At 39.1% G+C, this 10,983-nt stretch overlaps 1 long non-coding RNA gene across 1 annotated transcript; it reads right to left on the minus strand.

Moving 5' to 3' along the window:
- Window positions 1–1,391: 1,391 nt before the first annotated feature.
- Window positions 1,392–1,787, minus strand: LOC306924423. The gene is made up of 3 exons (XR_013790159.1): window positions 1,718–1,787; window positions 1,541–1,618; window positions 1,392–1,455 (listed from the first exon to the last, which is right to left on the minus strand). It is a non-coding gene; the product is annotated as an uncharacterized lncRNA (long non-coding RNA).
- Window positions 1,788–10,983: the final 9,196 nt, after the last annotated feature.

Raw genomic sequence — 10,983 nt, forward strand, 5'->3', positions numbered from 1 at the left:
TTCTCTCTGCGCGGCAGTGGGAGGAGGAAGTAACTACGGCAGCCCGGCAGCCTGCAGGCGAGTGCGAGAGAGATTTACCGTAAATGCCCTAGTTAAAAGGGAAAAACGATTTTCGATTTTCTTTTTTTGACATCGTCCAAATCCAAAAATCGCGATTTCGATTAAAATTCGATTAATCGTGCAGCCCTAGCACCACCCCTCTCTAGCTCCTCCCCCAGGTCATGTTCTATGCAACATTCTAGAGATTAACTGCTAACTGTGAGATTTTTGTACAATTCATGTTTAATGAATCTAACTATATCCAAATTATGATACATTGATGTATGGACATACGTACATCCTATTAGTCTGATAACTTGACTACATTCAAAGCAGGAGTGAGCATACATCTAAAATAAAATAATGAAACGTGATTATTTAATATCATAATTATTTGATATGTCACCAGATGGAGTCGCTACGTACTCCTAATGTCACAGTGATACTACGCCACTCCCAATTACAGGGTGGGAGACCCGGAATACATATGAAGGTAAGTGTTCAGTTGAGTGAACAATAATTGTCGGTTGCTTCATGGGAATATAACTTTGTATTGACATTTCCTTTAAAACATATATTCACTATTCACAGAGTTACCAATAAAAGGTTATCAAGTCTTCCACTACACAGATAAAAGGGATTTGAATCAATTGCACTAGGATGCAGGGACAGTAGTCCTTGAGTGCAACTCTGCAATATAATCCTTAAACCAATATATCCGTCTTTGGCGGTTAACTAGTTAACACTTTGGTTAGAGCAGTAAAAGTGAGGACCATTATAAAACACCACTTGGGCGTGATCTAGTACAAAACAAATATAAAAACTATAGCAGCATAGCTTGAATTCAAAACAAAAAAGATAAAAAGGAACAGCGGTTCACAGTATGAGGTCCAATCCTGTTAAGGTGATCAGGGCATCCAGGTTGTTGGTAAAACAGTCAGTGTTTGCTCGGTCGGGACACCGTCTGTGTAATATAAACATGTCATGAGGACTTGCATTTGACTTGTAGCAAAGACTGCTATGCTGTCGCAGTATGGACGCAAGCCTACCTCTAAACTCTGGTGTGTAGGCTTACACACACACACACACACACACACACACACACACACACACACACACACGCACACGCACACGCACACGCACACGCACACACGCACACGCACACGCACACACACACACACACACACACATGCACACACATGCACAACGGACACCACGTTAGCCAGGCTCTTGTCAGTGTATTACTGGGTAGAAACACCGTCTGTGTAACAAACGTATCATGAGGACTCACGTCATTCATCAAACACAAACTTTTATGCTGTCACAATACGGACGGAAGCCTACATCAAGACTCTGGTGTGTACACAAACACACACACGGACGCACACATTAGCCGGCTCTTGTTCGCCGCTGCGTCTAACAACGAGACAAGCATTTGCATAAATAACTGGGAGACAATTTAAAGGCTCGTTTGTGCTGTTGCAGTATGAGGCAAGCCTACCTTGGTTTCTCTGAACTGTGTACACACACACACACACACGCTGACAGGGCTGTCTACTAGATCAGAGCTCCACAGTTTCTGACGAAGAAAAAGAATAAAGCATAAATAAACTGGAGGTTGTTGACATAAATCAACCTAGAGACAGGTAACCCTATATTAGTAAAACCAAGAGCTTACCTCGATGCTACGAGCACAAACAAAACGCCACCCAACAGCCTGACTGGAACAGGAAACAACCTGGTTAAAACACCGCCTATTCTCTATGCCTGGCCAGCTACCCTATATGCTGAGCTGTGGGGGTGGTGCTATGAAACGTATTGGTTCTCAGTCCCACTGATTACAGATAGTAAATTTCAACAAGGCAATTCAATATAAACATAACATAAGTTACATTTTAAATATAACAAAAACAATTGCAGATGAGAAAGAAAGTGGAAATAATCAACGGCAGTGGGAAACAATATTTAATTGTGATTTAAAATAAATATGAGTGGCAGCATAGGCCTACCTGCTGTTTTCTGAGACTTTGTTCCAGATATGTGGTACATTAAAATAAACCTTAAAAACCTTAAAGTAGTATAGTTCATAACAAAAAGAACTAATTTTCTTCCAAAACACTCTCCATTGGGACTCCTACTGGCGACTTAGACCTGGTCAGACTTTGCATTTCAATACATCTTAGGTGTCGATGGGCTGGTTCTGCATTTGCATCCTGGATGATCAAAAGTGGAATCTCATAATGCAGTTAAATGTCACCAAAGATAATTCATTGGTTCCCTTTTTCATCCATCATGCACTTTAAAATATCACCATGCACTTTACTTTGTGTTGTATGTTACGTGTTATGTTATGTGTTTATGTACTACGGTTATGTGGGAGCTGCCTTGGAATTTCGTTGTATGCTCAGTGTATGCTTGGTGTGCAATGACAAATAAAAGTCTATTTTATTCTATTCTAAAGAGAACAATCACTACCTCTAATAGGGGGGAAAGAAATAAGGCTGTCTAATATAAAAAATTTGTTTTGTAACCATGTTATTACTAAAAGGAACATGTGGACTCCAGTCTCCATCAATAGCACAATTGAACAAGGACATTTAACTTTATGTACTTTTCTATTTTCAAATGGACAAAATGTATATAGGGCTGAAGTGATACATGTATATGTTTTGTAATAATTATCATCATGTAACTAGTATCAAAAGTTATCAAATAAATGTAGTGGAGTAAAAGTACAATAGGCCTATTTGCCTCTGAGATATAGTGGAGTAGAAGTAAAAGTACTCGCTTCACACAGGTGTGATTTTATACTTATGTTTGAACTATGTGTGTGTGTATACCTTAATCTTCAATGCCATGTATACTGTCCTTATTTTGCCATGTCCTATATTATCTGTACTGCAATTGCTGTACCTTAATAACATCAGGTAGGGTAATAACATCTTAGATAAATGCTATGGCAATATTAAGAACGCCTATACAGCCAAGGCTAAACCTCCCTTGGCCAATGCAGATCATAATGTTGTTAATTTAATTCCCACATATAAGTCACTGCTTAAGAGCAGTAAACCACAGGTTAAAACTATTTATGTGTGGAACAACGATGGCATCGAAACGTTGAAGGGTTGAAAGGTTTTTGTTGCACTGACTGGAGCCTCTTCCATAGCTTAGACCTGGAGGAGACTACAGATACTATGAACAGAGTAGGCCTATATTAAATTCTGTAAATATAATGTGTTGACTAAAAAGACTATAGCTATTTACCCCAATAATAAACCCAAATTCATTTCAAGGGAAATTAAAGAATGCATAGTTGAGAAACAAAGGGCATTCAAGAGCGGGGATCTTGTAACTATGAAGAATATTCAGAAGGAGATTAACCATAAAATAAGGGAGGCTAAACAGAAGGAGAAGGAGAAGTTCGAGGTCTACTGCTCCTCTTCTAATAAAAAAAATGTGGGAATCTATGAAGGCCATGACTAATATGGCTCCAGCTAAGAAGGGCCTTTGTGTTTCAAAGGAAAAGGAAATGGCCAACGAATTAAACAACTTTTATGCAAGGTTTGAAACAGCTGACTTCTTGCATGAACAAAATGCTGCCCTTAGAGTCTGTATCCATACACAGTGATCTGGGAATTACTGTGGATCAACGTGAAGTCCAGAGAATGTTTTCGCACACATGTCCCCGGAAGGCTTCAGGTCCAGACGGGATATGTGGCCGGCTGCTGCATGCATGCAGTCAGAAGCTAGCGGAGGCTTGGTGCCAAAAAACACTGGACTCATGTACTGTTCCGTCCATCTGGAAAGACTCCATTATAATTTCTGTTCCCAAAAAGGCAGGCTGCAAGGAAAATAATGATTACCGCCCAGTCGCTTTGACTTCAGTAGTCATGAAGTGTTTTGAGAAAATCATTATCAGTCTGCTGAAGACAGTGGTAGGCTGTTCATTGGATGATTTTTAGTTTGCTTAAAGGACTAACAGGGGTATAGAGGACGCAGTCTTGGCCTTGGACTATTTTCTTTTGAAACACTTGGACAATAACAAAGCCTATGCACGCCTTCTTCTTGTAGATTTCAGCTCAGCATTTAGCACAATACAGCCACATCTCTTAATAAAGCAGTTGAGGGACCTTAATGTCCATCCTCTTATTATTAGATGGTACTATTCATTTTAACTAAACATACACAAAGCGTCAGCGAATGGCATTATGTCAGAGCGCAGAACCCTGAGTACTGGAGCACCTCAGGGCTGCGTTAGCTCACCTGTCCTTTTTACTCTGTATACAAATTAGTGTAGAAGTGGCAACCCGAACAATTACATCATTAAATTCTCGGATGATACTGCCATCTTAGCCCTTCTGGACAAGTATAGTGATTTAGCTAACTACTTTTAAGCCTACAGAGCTTTGTAAAGTGGTGTGATGACAACCACCTTATTCTTAACATTAAGAAGAAACAGGAGATGGTGTTTGACCCCAAGAGTATTGGTGATCACAGGCATGTGGTCATTCATGACTCGACCATCTCACAGGTCTCCTCATATAAATACTTGGGTATCTGTATTGACAACTCACTAACTTGGAATACACATGTTGACAGCCTCTGTAGTAAATTACAGCAAAGACTGCACTTTCTTCAACGTCTCACTCTCAGGGTTCATGGTGTTGACCAAAAATGTATGTTAGTGTCGAGCAGTCTTGGAAAGCCTGGTCAGGTTTGGCATCACAGTTTGGTTCGGTAATCTCTCCAAATTGTTCAGATTGGTGCAGACTGCAGGGAAGATCATAGGGGTAAGACAACTCCCCTCTCTGCAGGCTATTTATGAGAAGGCTACACTAAAACAGGCTACAAATAATTGTCAGTGATGTTACCCATGTTTTAAATGGCAAGTTTGTACTTCTGCCCTCTGGGAGAAGATAAAGAACCAAAGTGGAAGTACATCATATTTAAAAAATCGTGTACCAGCATCAACTAAGATGTTGAACGAGGCTCTGAAACGGCAGTAACTGTATGGCTAGATTATCCACATCATGTGTGCAATTGTGTACTGTTGTGTCTCCTATGTATTTTTGTTTTGTCATTGATGTTTTATGTGTGGCTGTAGCTGGGGTGAAAGCCCAAGACAAATTTCCCTTGTGGACAATAAAGTTTACCTTGAACTTGACCTTAATTAATATGTTTAATTGTTTTTATGGTGACTATTTGAGTACTATAATAGTTTAAGTCCAAATTTTATTCTGACCCCTCCACGGAAAGGCCTCGTTGTCCTGACCCCTTATCCATCATTTATACATTATGGATAATTAGTGTGGACTTAAACTGTTATTCGTCTATAGTACGAGCGGAACACACAAAGCAATGAACAAGAAATGGGGAAAGAAATCACACTTTTTTTGTTTTGGAACCCTGGCATCAAAGCTACATACAGTATATCTAAGTTACATTGAATTGCAATAAATGTAGCAATAACAGCAATAAATAACACGTGTCAGGTTAATAGTTTTTTATTGTGGGTAAGTAAAAACAAGAAATAATACAATGCATCAATTACAGTCCAAGTACAACCAAATATTCGGTGATCTCAATGTCCAAAAGGAGACGTTTATACACTAAAAACTGTGAAAATAACATTATGATTAGTATATATGTAACTAGCATGTAGTATGATTGTAACTTCAAAAAGCAAAACATGAAGCATATAAAAAACAACAAAAATGCATCTAATAATAGCCTAAATAAGGACAAATAAAAAAAAAATTGCACAAAAAAGGTTGCACTGAATTATTTTATGTAGGCTAAACGATAAGGACATGTACAAAATAACCCATTTAGGACTGAGGCCAATTCTAAAAATGCCTTTTAAATCCTGACAGGTTTTCTGAAAACCTTCAAGTATGTATTAAAAATGACAAAAATGTTGCTATATACTGTACATAGCAACAACTACCCCAAAAGGGGTTCCCATCCTGCAAGGTATAGTTACAAAAGGGGTTACTGTCCTGAATTGGATAAAGAACAGTCTAAAAAAATCAATTTAACTGCGTGTGTGCATTTAGGAACACAAGCTGACTGACTTTTCTTGGATTCATCCGATCCAATCTCTCTGAAATCTCTAAAATCAGCTCCTCTGAGTTGCCAAAGAGACTCTCTGATGGAACCGACGTGGCCACAATGCAGAGCCTCTTCTTCATGAGCGTGCACAGTCTGGGATAGGCCCGGCACCGAGCCTTCCACCACGCCAGTGGGTCTGACTGTATGTCCAAGTAAGTCTCCTCCTCCACGAATGCACTGACCTCGGACATGGCATCAGTCGTTGGGTTGGAATACGTCAAAGCACTAAATTCTTCCAACATCTCCGTGTAGGGTTCTCTTCTCGTGCTTCTCCCTCTTCTGCTGTAGCCTGCTGATGATGGAGGCATGGGACCTCGGCTGCAGCGCGGCTGAGGTGTTGATAGGTCCGATCGGCCTCCTCGTCCTGATGCTGGAAGAACTTATTGAACCTGGGGTCCAACGCTGCTGCCTCACGGAGCAGATGATTGTGGATGTTGTGGAACCTGGTAGCCATCTCCTGGACCATGGTGTCAACAGACAGACAGACAGACAGACAGACAGACAGACAGACAGACAGACAGACAGACAGACAGACAGACAGACAGACAGACAGACAGACAGACAGACAGGCACCAAAGCAGAGAGACAGACAGAAGCTTCTATTGTTGTGAACGAATGTGCAACACTGCAAATGTGAGTGAAATTACTTTGAATAGCGTTGAATATCGTTTAACCTATGTGCATTTTAATCTGCTAGTGAAAGAATGGGTTTCTTCGCCATTTACATTCGAAAGGCCTTGAAATGAAACACAATCACAACCCTATTGGAAGGAATTCCACACCTGAGTGCTGCTCATTCCTTCAGAACAATAGAAGCTGGTGTTCTATGGAGGAACAACAGCTTGCTGCACTATGTGAGGAGACTCTTCAATGAGCTCCATTAATTATTTTATAATTCAAAACAGGTACTGAGGTAAACATGACCTTTAGTCACAAGGACACATGGATGCAGTGTCCCTAAAATACACCGGAGAAGTCAAATCTTTTTCTTCTCAGTTCTCTCACAAATGTACACAATTATACTGTATATTTAAAATGTATTTATATTCACCCATGAACAACGAGGTGCATTGTTAGCATTCGTCTGGTCAGATAAAATGGACAACCATATTCCTACTATAATGACCTTGACCAAGCATTCTCTTCTTGTGTTTGGTCACAGTTAACCAAATAACATATTCACTACAAAATCTAACTAAAGTAAAGTTTTATTCTTTGACCATTTATGTTAGCTGTTCCATTTTTAACTGTGAATACAAATGTTATATGTCTGACCTTTTTTAATCATGTTTCTGACTAAACCTATATTATACAGTATACTTGTCTATAACTCAAAGGTGCATCCCCTTGGAGTTGTCTTGGTTCTGTGAGGTTACATATCTTTAGCCACAATTACCACTCTAACACTGACTTGTCCTTTAAATTCAGTAGATGCTTCTTGTTGGTATATTTCAATTGTTCTAGAGACAGACAGGCAGGCAGACAGACAGAAATTACTTTCAACAAAGTTGTCATTATCCATCCACAATGTGACCAAACATATACGTGTATGTTTTATTCAACAAATCCAGTGTGGTATGATGTCTCTCACCCCAATGTCGTGCAATGTGATTTGAGCTGATGTTAGTGTTCTATCGAGCAGTCTTGGAAAGCCTGGTCAGGTTTGGCATCACAGTTTGGTTCGGTAATCTCTCCAAATTGTTCAGATTGGTGCAGACTGCAGGGAAGATCATAGGGGAAAGACAACTCCCCTCTCTGCAGGCTATTTATGAGAAGGCTACACTAAAACAGGCAAAATAAATCAGTGATGTTACCCATGTTTTAAACGGCAAGTTTGTACTTCTGCCCTCTGGGAGAAGATACAAAGAACCAAAGTGGAAGTACATCATATTTAAAAAATCGTGTACCAGCATCAACTAAAATGTTGAACAAGGCTCTGAAACAGCAGTAACTGTGTAAGGCTAGATTATCCACATCATGTGTGCAATTGTGTAATGTTGTGTCTCCTCTGTAATGTATTTTTGTTTGTCATTGATGTTTTATGTGTGGCTATAGCTGGGGTGAAAGCCCAAGACAAATTTCCCTTGTGGACAATAAAGTTTACCTTGACCTTGATTAATATGTTTCATTGTTTTTATGATGACTATAGACTACTATAGACGAATAACAGTTTAAGTCCACATTTTATTCTGACCCCTCCTGACCCCTTATCCATCATTTATACATTATGGATAATTAGTGTGGACTTAAACTGTTATTCGTCTATAGTACGAGCGGAACCCACAAAGCCAGGCGTTGGTCTCAAAAAAGAAACCACAGCCAACAAGAAATTGGGAAATAAATCACACTTGTGTGATTTGTGACACACACATTTTTTGTTTGGTTCCCTGGCATCAAAGCTACATACAGTATATCTAAGTTACATTGAATTGCAATAAATGTAGCAATAACAGCAATAAATAACATGTGTCAGGTTAATAGTTTTTTATTTTGGGTAAGTAAAAACAAGAAATAATACAATGCATCAATTACAGTCCAAGTACAACCAAAGATTCGGTGATCTCAATGCTATGTCCAAAAGTAGACGTTTATACACGCAAAACTGTGAAAATAACATTATGATTAGTATATATGTAACTAGCATGTAGTATGATTGTAACTTCAAAAAGCAAAACATGAAGCCTATAAAAAACAACAAAAATGCATCTAATAATAGCCTAAATAAGGACAAATATAAAATAAATGTGCACAAAAAAAAGGTTGCACTGAATTATTTTATGTAGGCTAAACGATAAGGACATGTACAAAATAAAAAAATGCCTTTTACATCCTGACATAGGTTTTCTGAAAACCTTAACATATTTATTCAAAAATGACACAATGTTGCTATATACTGTACATAGCAACAACTACCCCAAAAGGGGTTCCCGTCCTGTTATAGTTACAAAAGGGGTTCCCGTCCTTAATTGGATAAAGAAGAGTCTAAATGAATTCCATTTCACTGCGTGTGTGCATTTAGGAACACCAGCTGACTAACTTTTGTTGGATTCATCCTCTCTGAAATCTCTAAAATCAGCTCCTCTGAGTTGCCAAAGAGACTCTCTGATGCTACTAAAAATAAGAGTTCATTCAAACAACATGTTAAGTTTACTTGCAATTAATCATCATCATCTGGAAACATTTGTTTCATCGCCATCCTCTTAATCTAAAATCAGCATGCTCATATACATGTAATGTGTTTAAAACAATAATAAATCTTAATACACAATTGCTTTAAAATACCATATGGATCATCATGATAGACACATTACTTAGGTTTCTCTCCAGTATGAATTATCTGGTGTGTTTTAAGGTTGGTCTTGTGAGAGAAGTGTTGTCCACACTGATCACATCCATAGGCTCTCTCTCCAGTGTGAATTCTCTGGTGTGTTTTAAGGTTTGACATTTGAGAGAAGTGTTTTCCACACTGATCACATCCATAGGGTTTTTCTCCAGTGTGAATTCTCTTGTGTGTTTTAAGGCTGTTCATTTGAGAGAAGTGTTGTCCACACTGATCACATCCATAGGGTTTCTCTCCAGTGTGGATTCTCTTGTGTTTTTGAAGGCTGGACGAATCAGAGAAGTGTTGCCCACACTGATCACATCCATAGGGTTTCTCTCCAGTGTGAATTATCTGGTGTGTTTTAAGGTTTGACATTTGAGAGAAGTGTTTCCCACACTGATCACATCCATAGGGTTTCTCTCCAGTGTGAATTCTCTGGTGTGTTTTAAGATAGCTAATGTCATTGAAGTGCTTTCCACACTGATCACATCCATAGGGTGTCTCTCCAGTGTGGATTATCTTGTGTTTTTTAAGGTCTGACATTTGAGAGAAGTGTTTCCCACACTGATCACATCCATAGGGTTTCTCTCCAGTGTGGATTCTCTTGTGTTGTTGAAGGTTTGACATTTGAGAGAAGTGTTTCCCACACTGATCACATCCATAGGGTTTCTCTCCAGTGTGGATTAACTGGTGTGTTTTAAGGCTGACCATGTGAGAGAAGTGTTGTCCACACTGATCACATCCATAGGGTTTTTCTCCAGTGTGAATTCTCTGGTGTGTTTGAAGGTTGCTAATGTGAGAGAAGTGTTGTCCACACTGATCACATCCATAGGGTTTTTCTCCAGTGTGAATTATCTGGTGTGTTTTAAGGCTGTCCATGCGAGAGAAGTGGTTCCCACACTGATCACATCCATAGGGTTTTTCCCTAGTGTGGATTCTCTTGTGTTTTTGAAGGCTGGAAGAATCAGAGAAGTGTTGTCCACACTGATCACATCCATATGGCTTCTCCCCAGTGTGGATTCTCTTGTGTGTTTGAAGGTTTGACATTCGAGAGAAGTGTTTCCCACACTGATCACATCCATAAGGTTTCTCTCCGGTGTGGATTCTCTTGTGTTTTTGAAGGCTGGACGAATCAGATAAGTGTTTCCCACACTGATCACATCCATAGGGTTTTTCCCCAGTGTGAATTCTCTGGTGCGTTTTAAGGTTGTTCATGTGAGAGAAGTGTTGTCCATTCACATCCAACACTGAATTGGAATCAGACAAAGGCAAAGGAAATATTGTTTAGAGGTAGGCACTACTTCATAGACTTAAAATAGCAAATCTAGCTAATTATCACAATTCATATTTTTACCAGATATTTATAATTTGTTTCTACAATCTACATTGTTGTGCATTTTAGAAAAAGATACAAAAACAAGGTTGTCTTTTAAATCAATGCTAATATGAAATCAAAACAAATGCACATGACAGATAGTCTATAGGTGATAGAAAACACCCATATGACATGC

This window comes from Electrona antarctica (genome assembly GCF_951216825.1).
Source record: "Electrona antarctica genome assembly, chromosome: 6".
Taxonomy (NCBI): domain Eukaryota; kingdom Metazoa; phylum Chordata; class Actinopteri; order Myctophiformes; family Myctophidae; genus Electrona; species Electrona antarctica.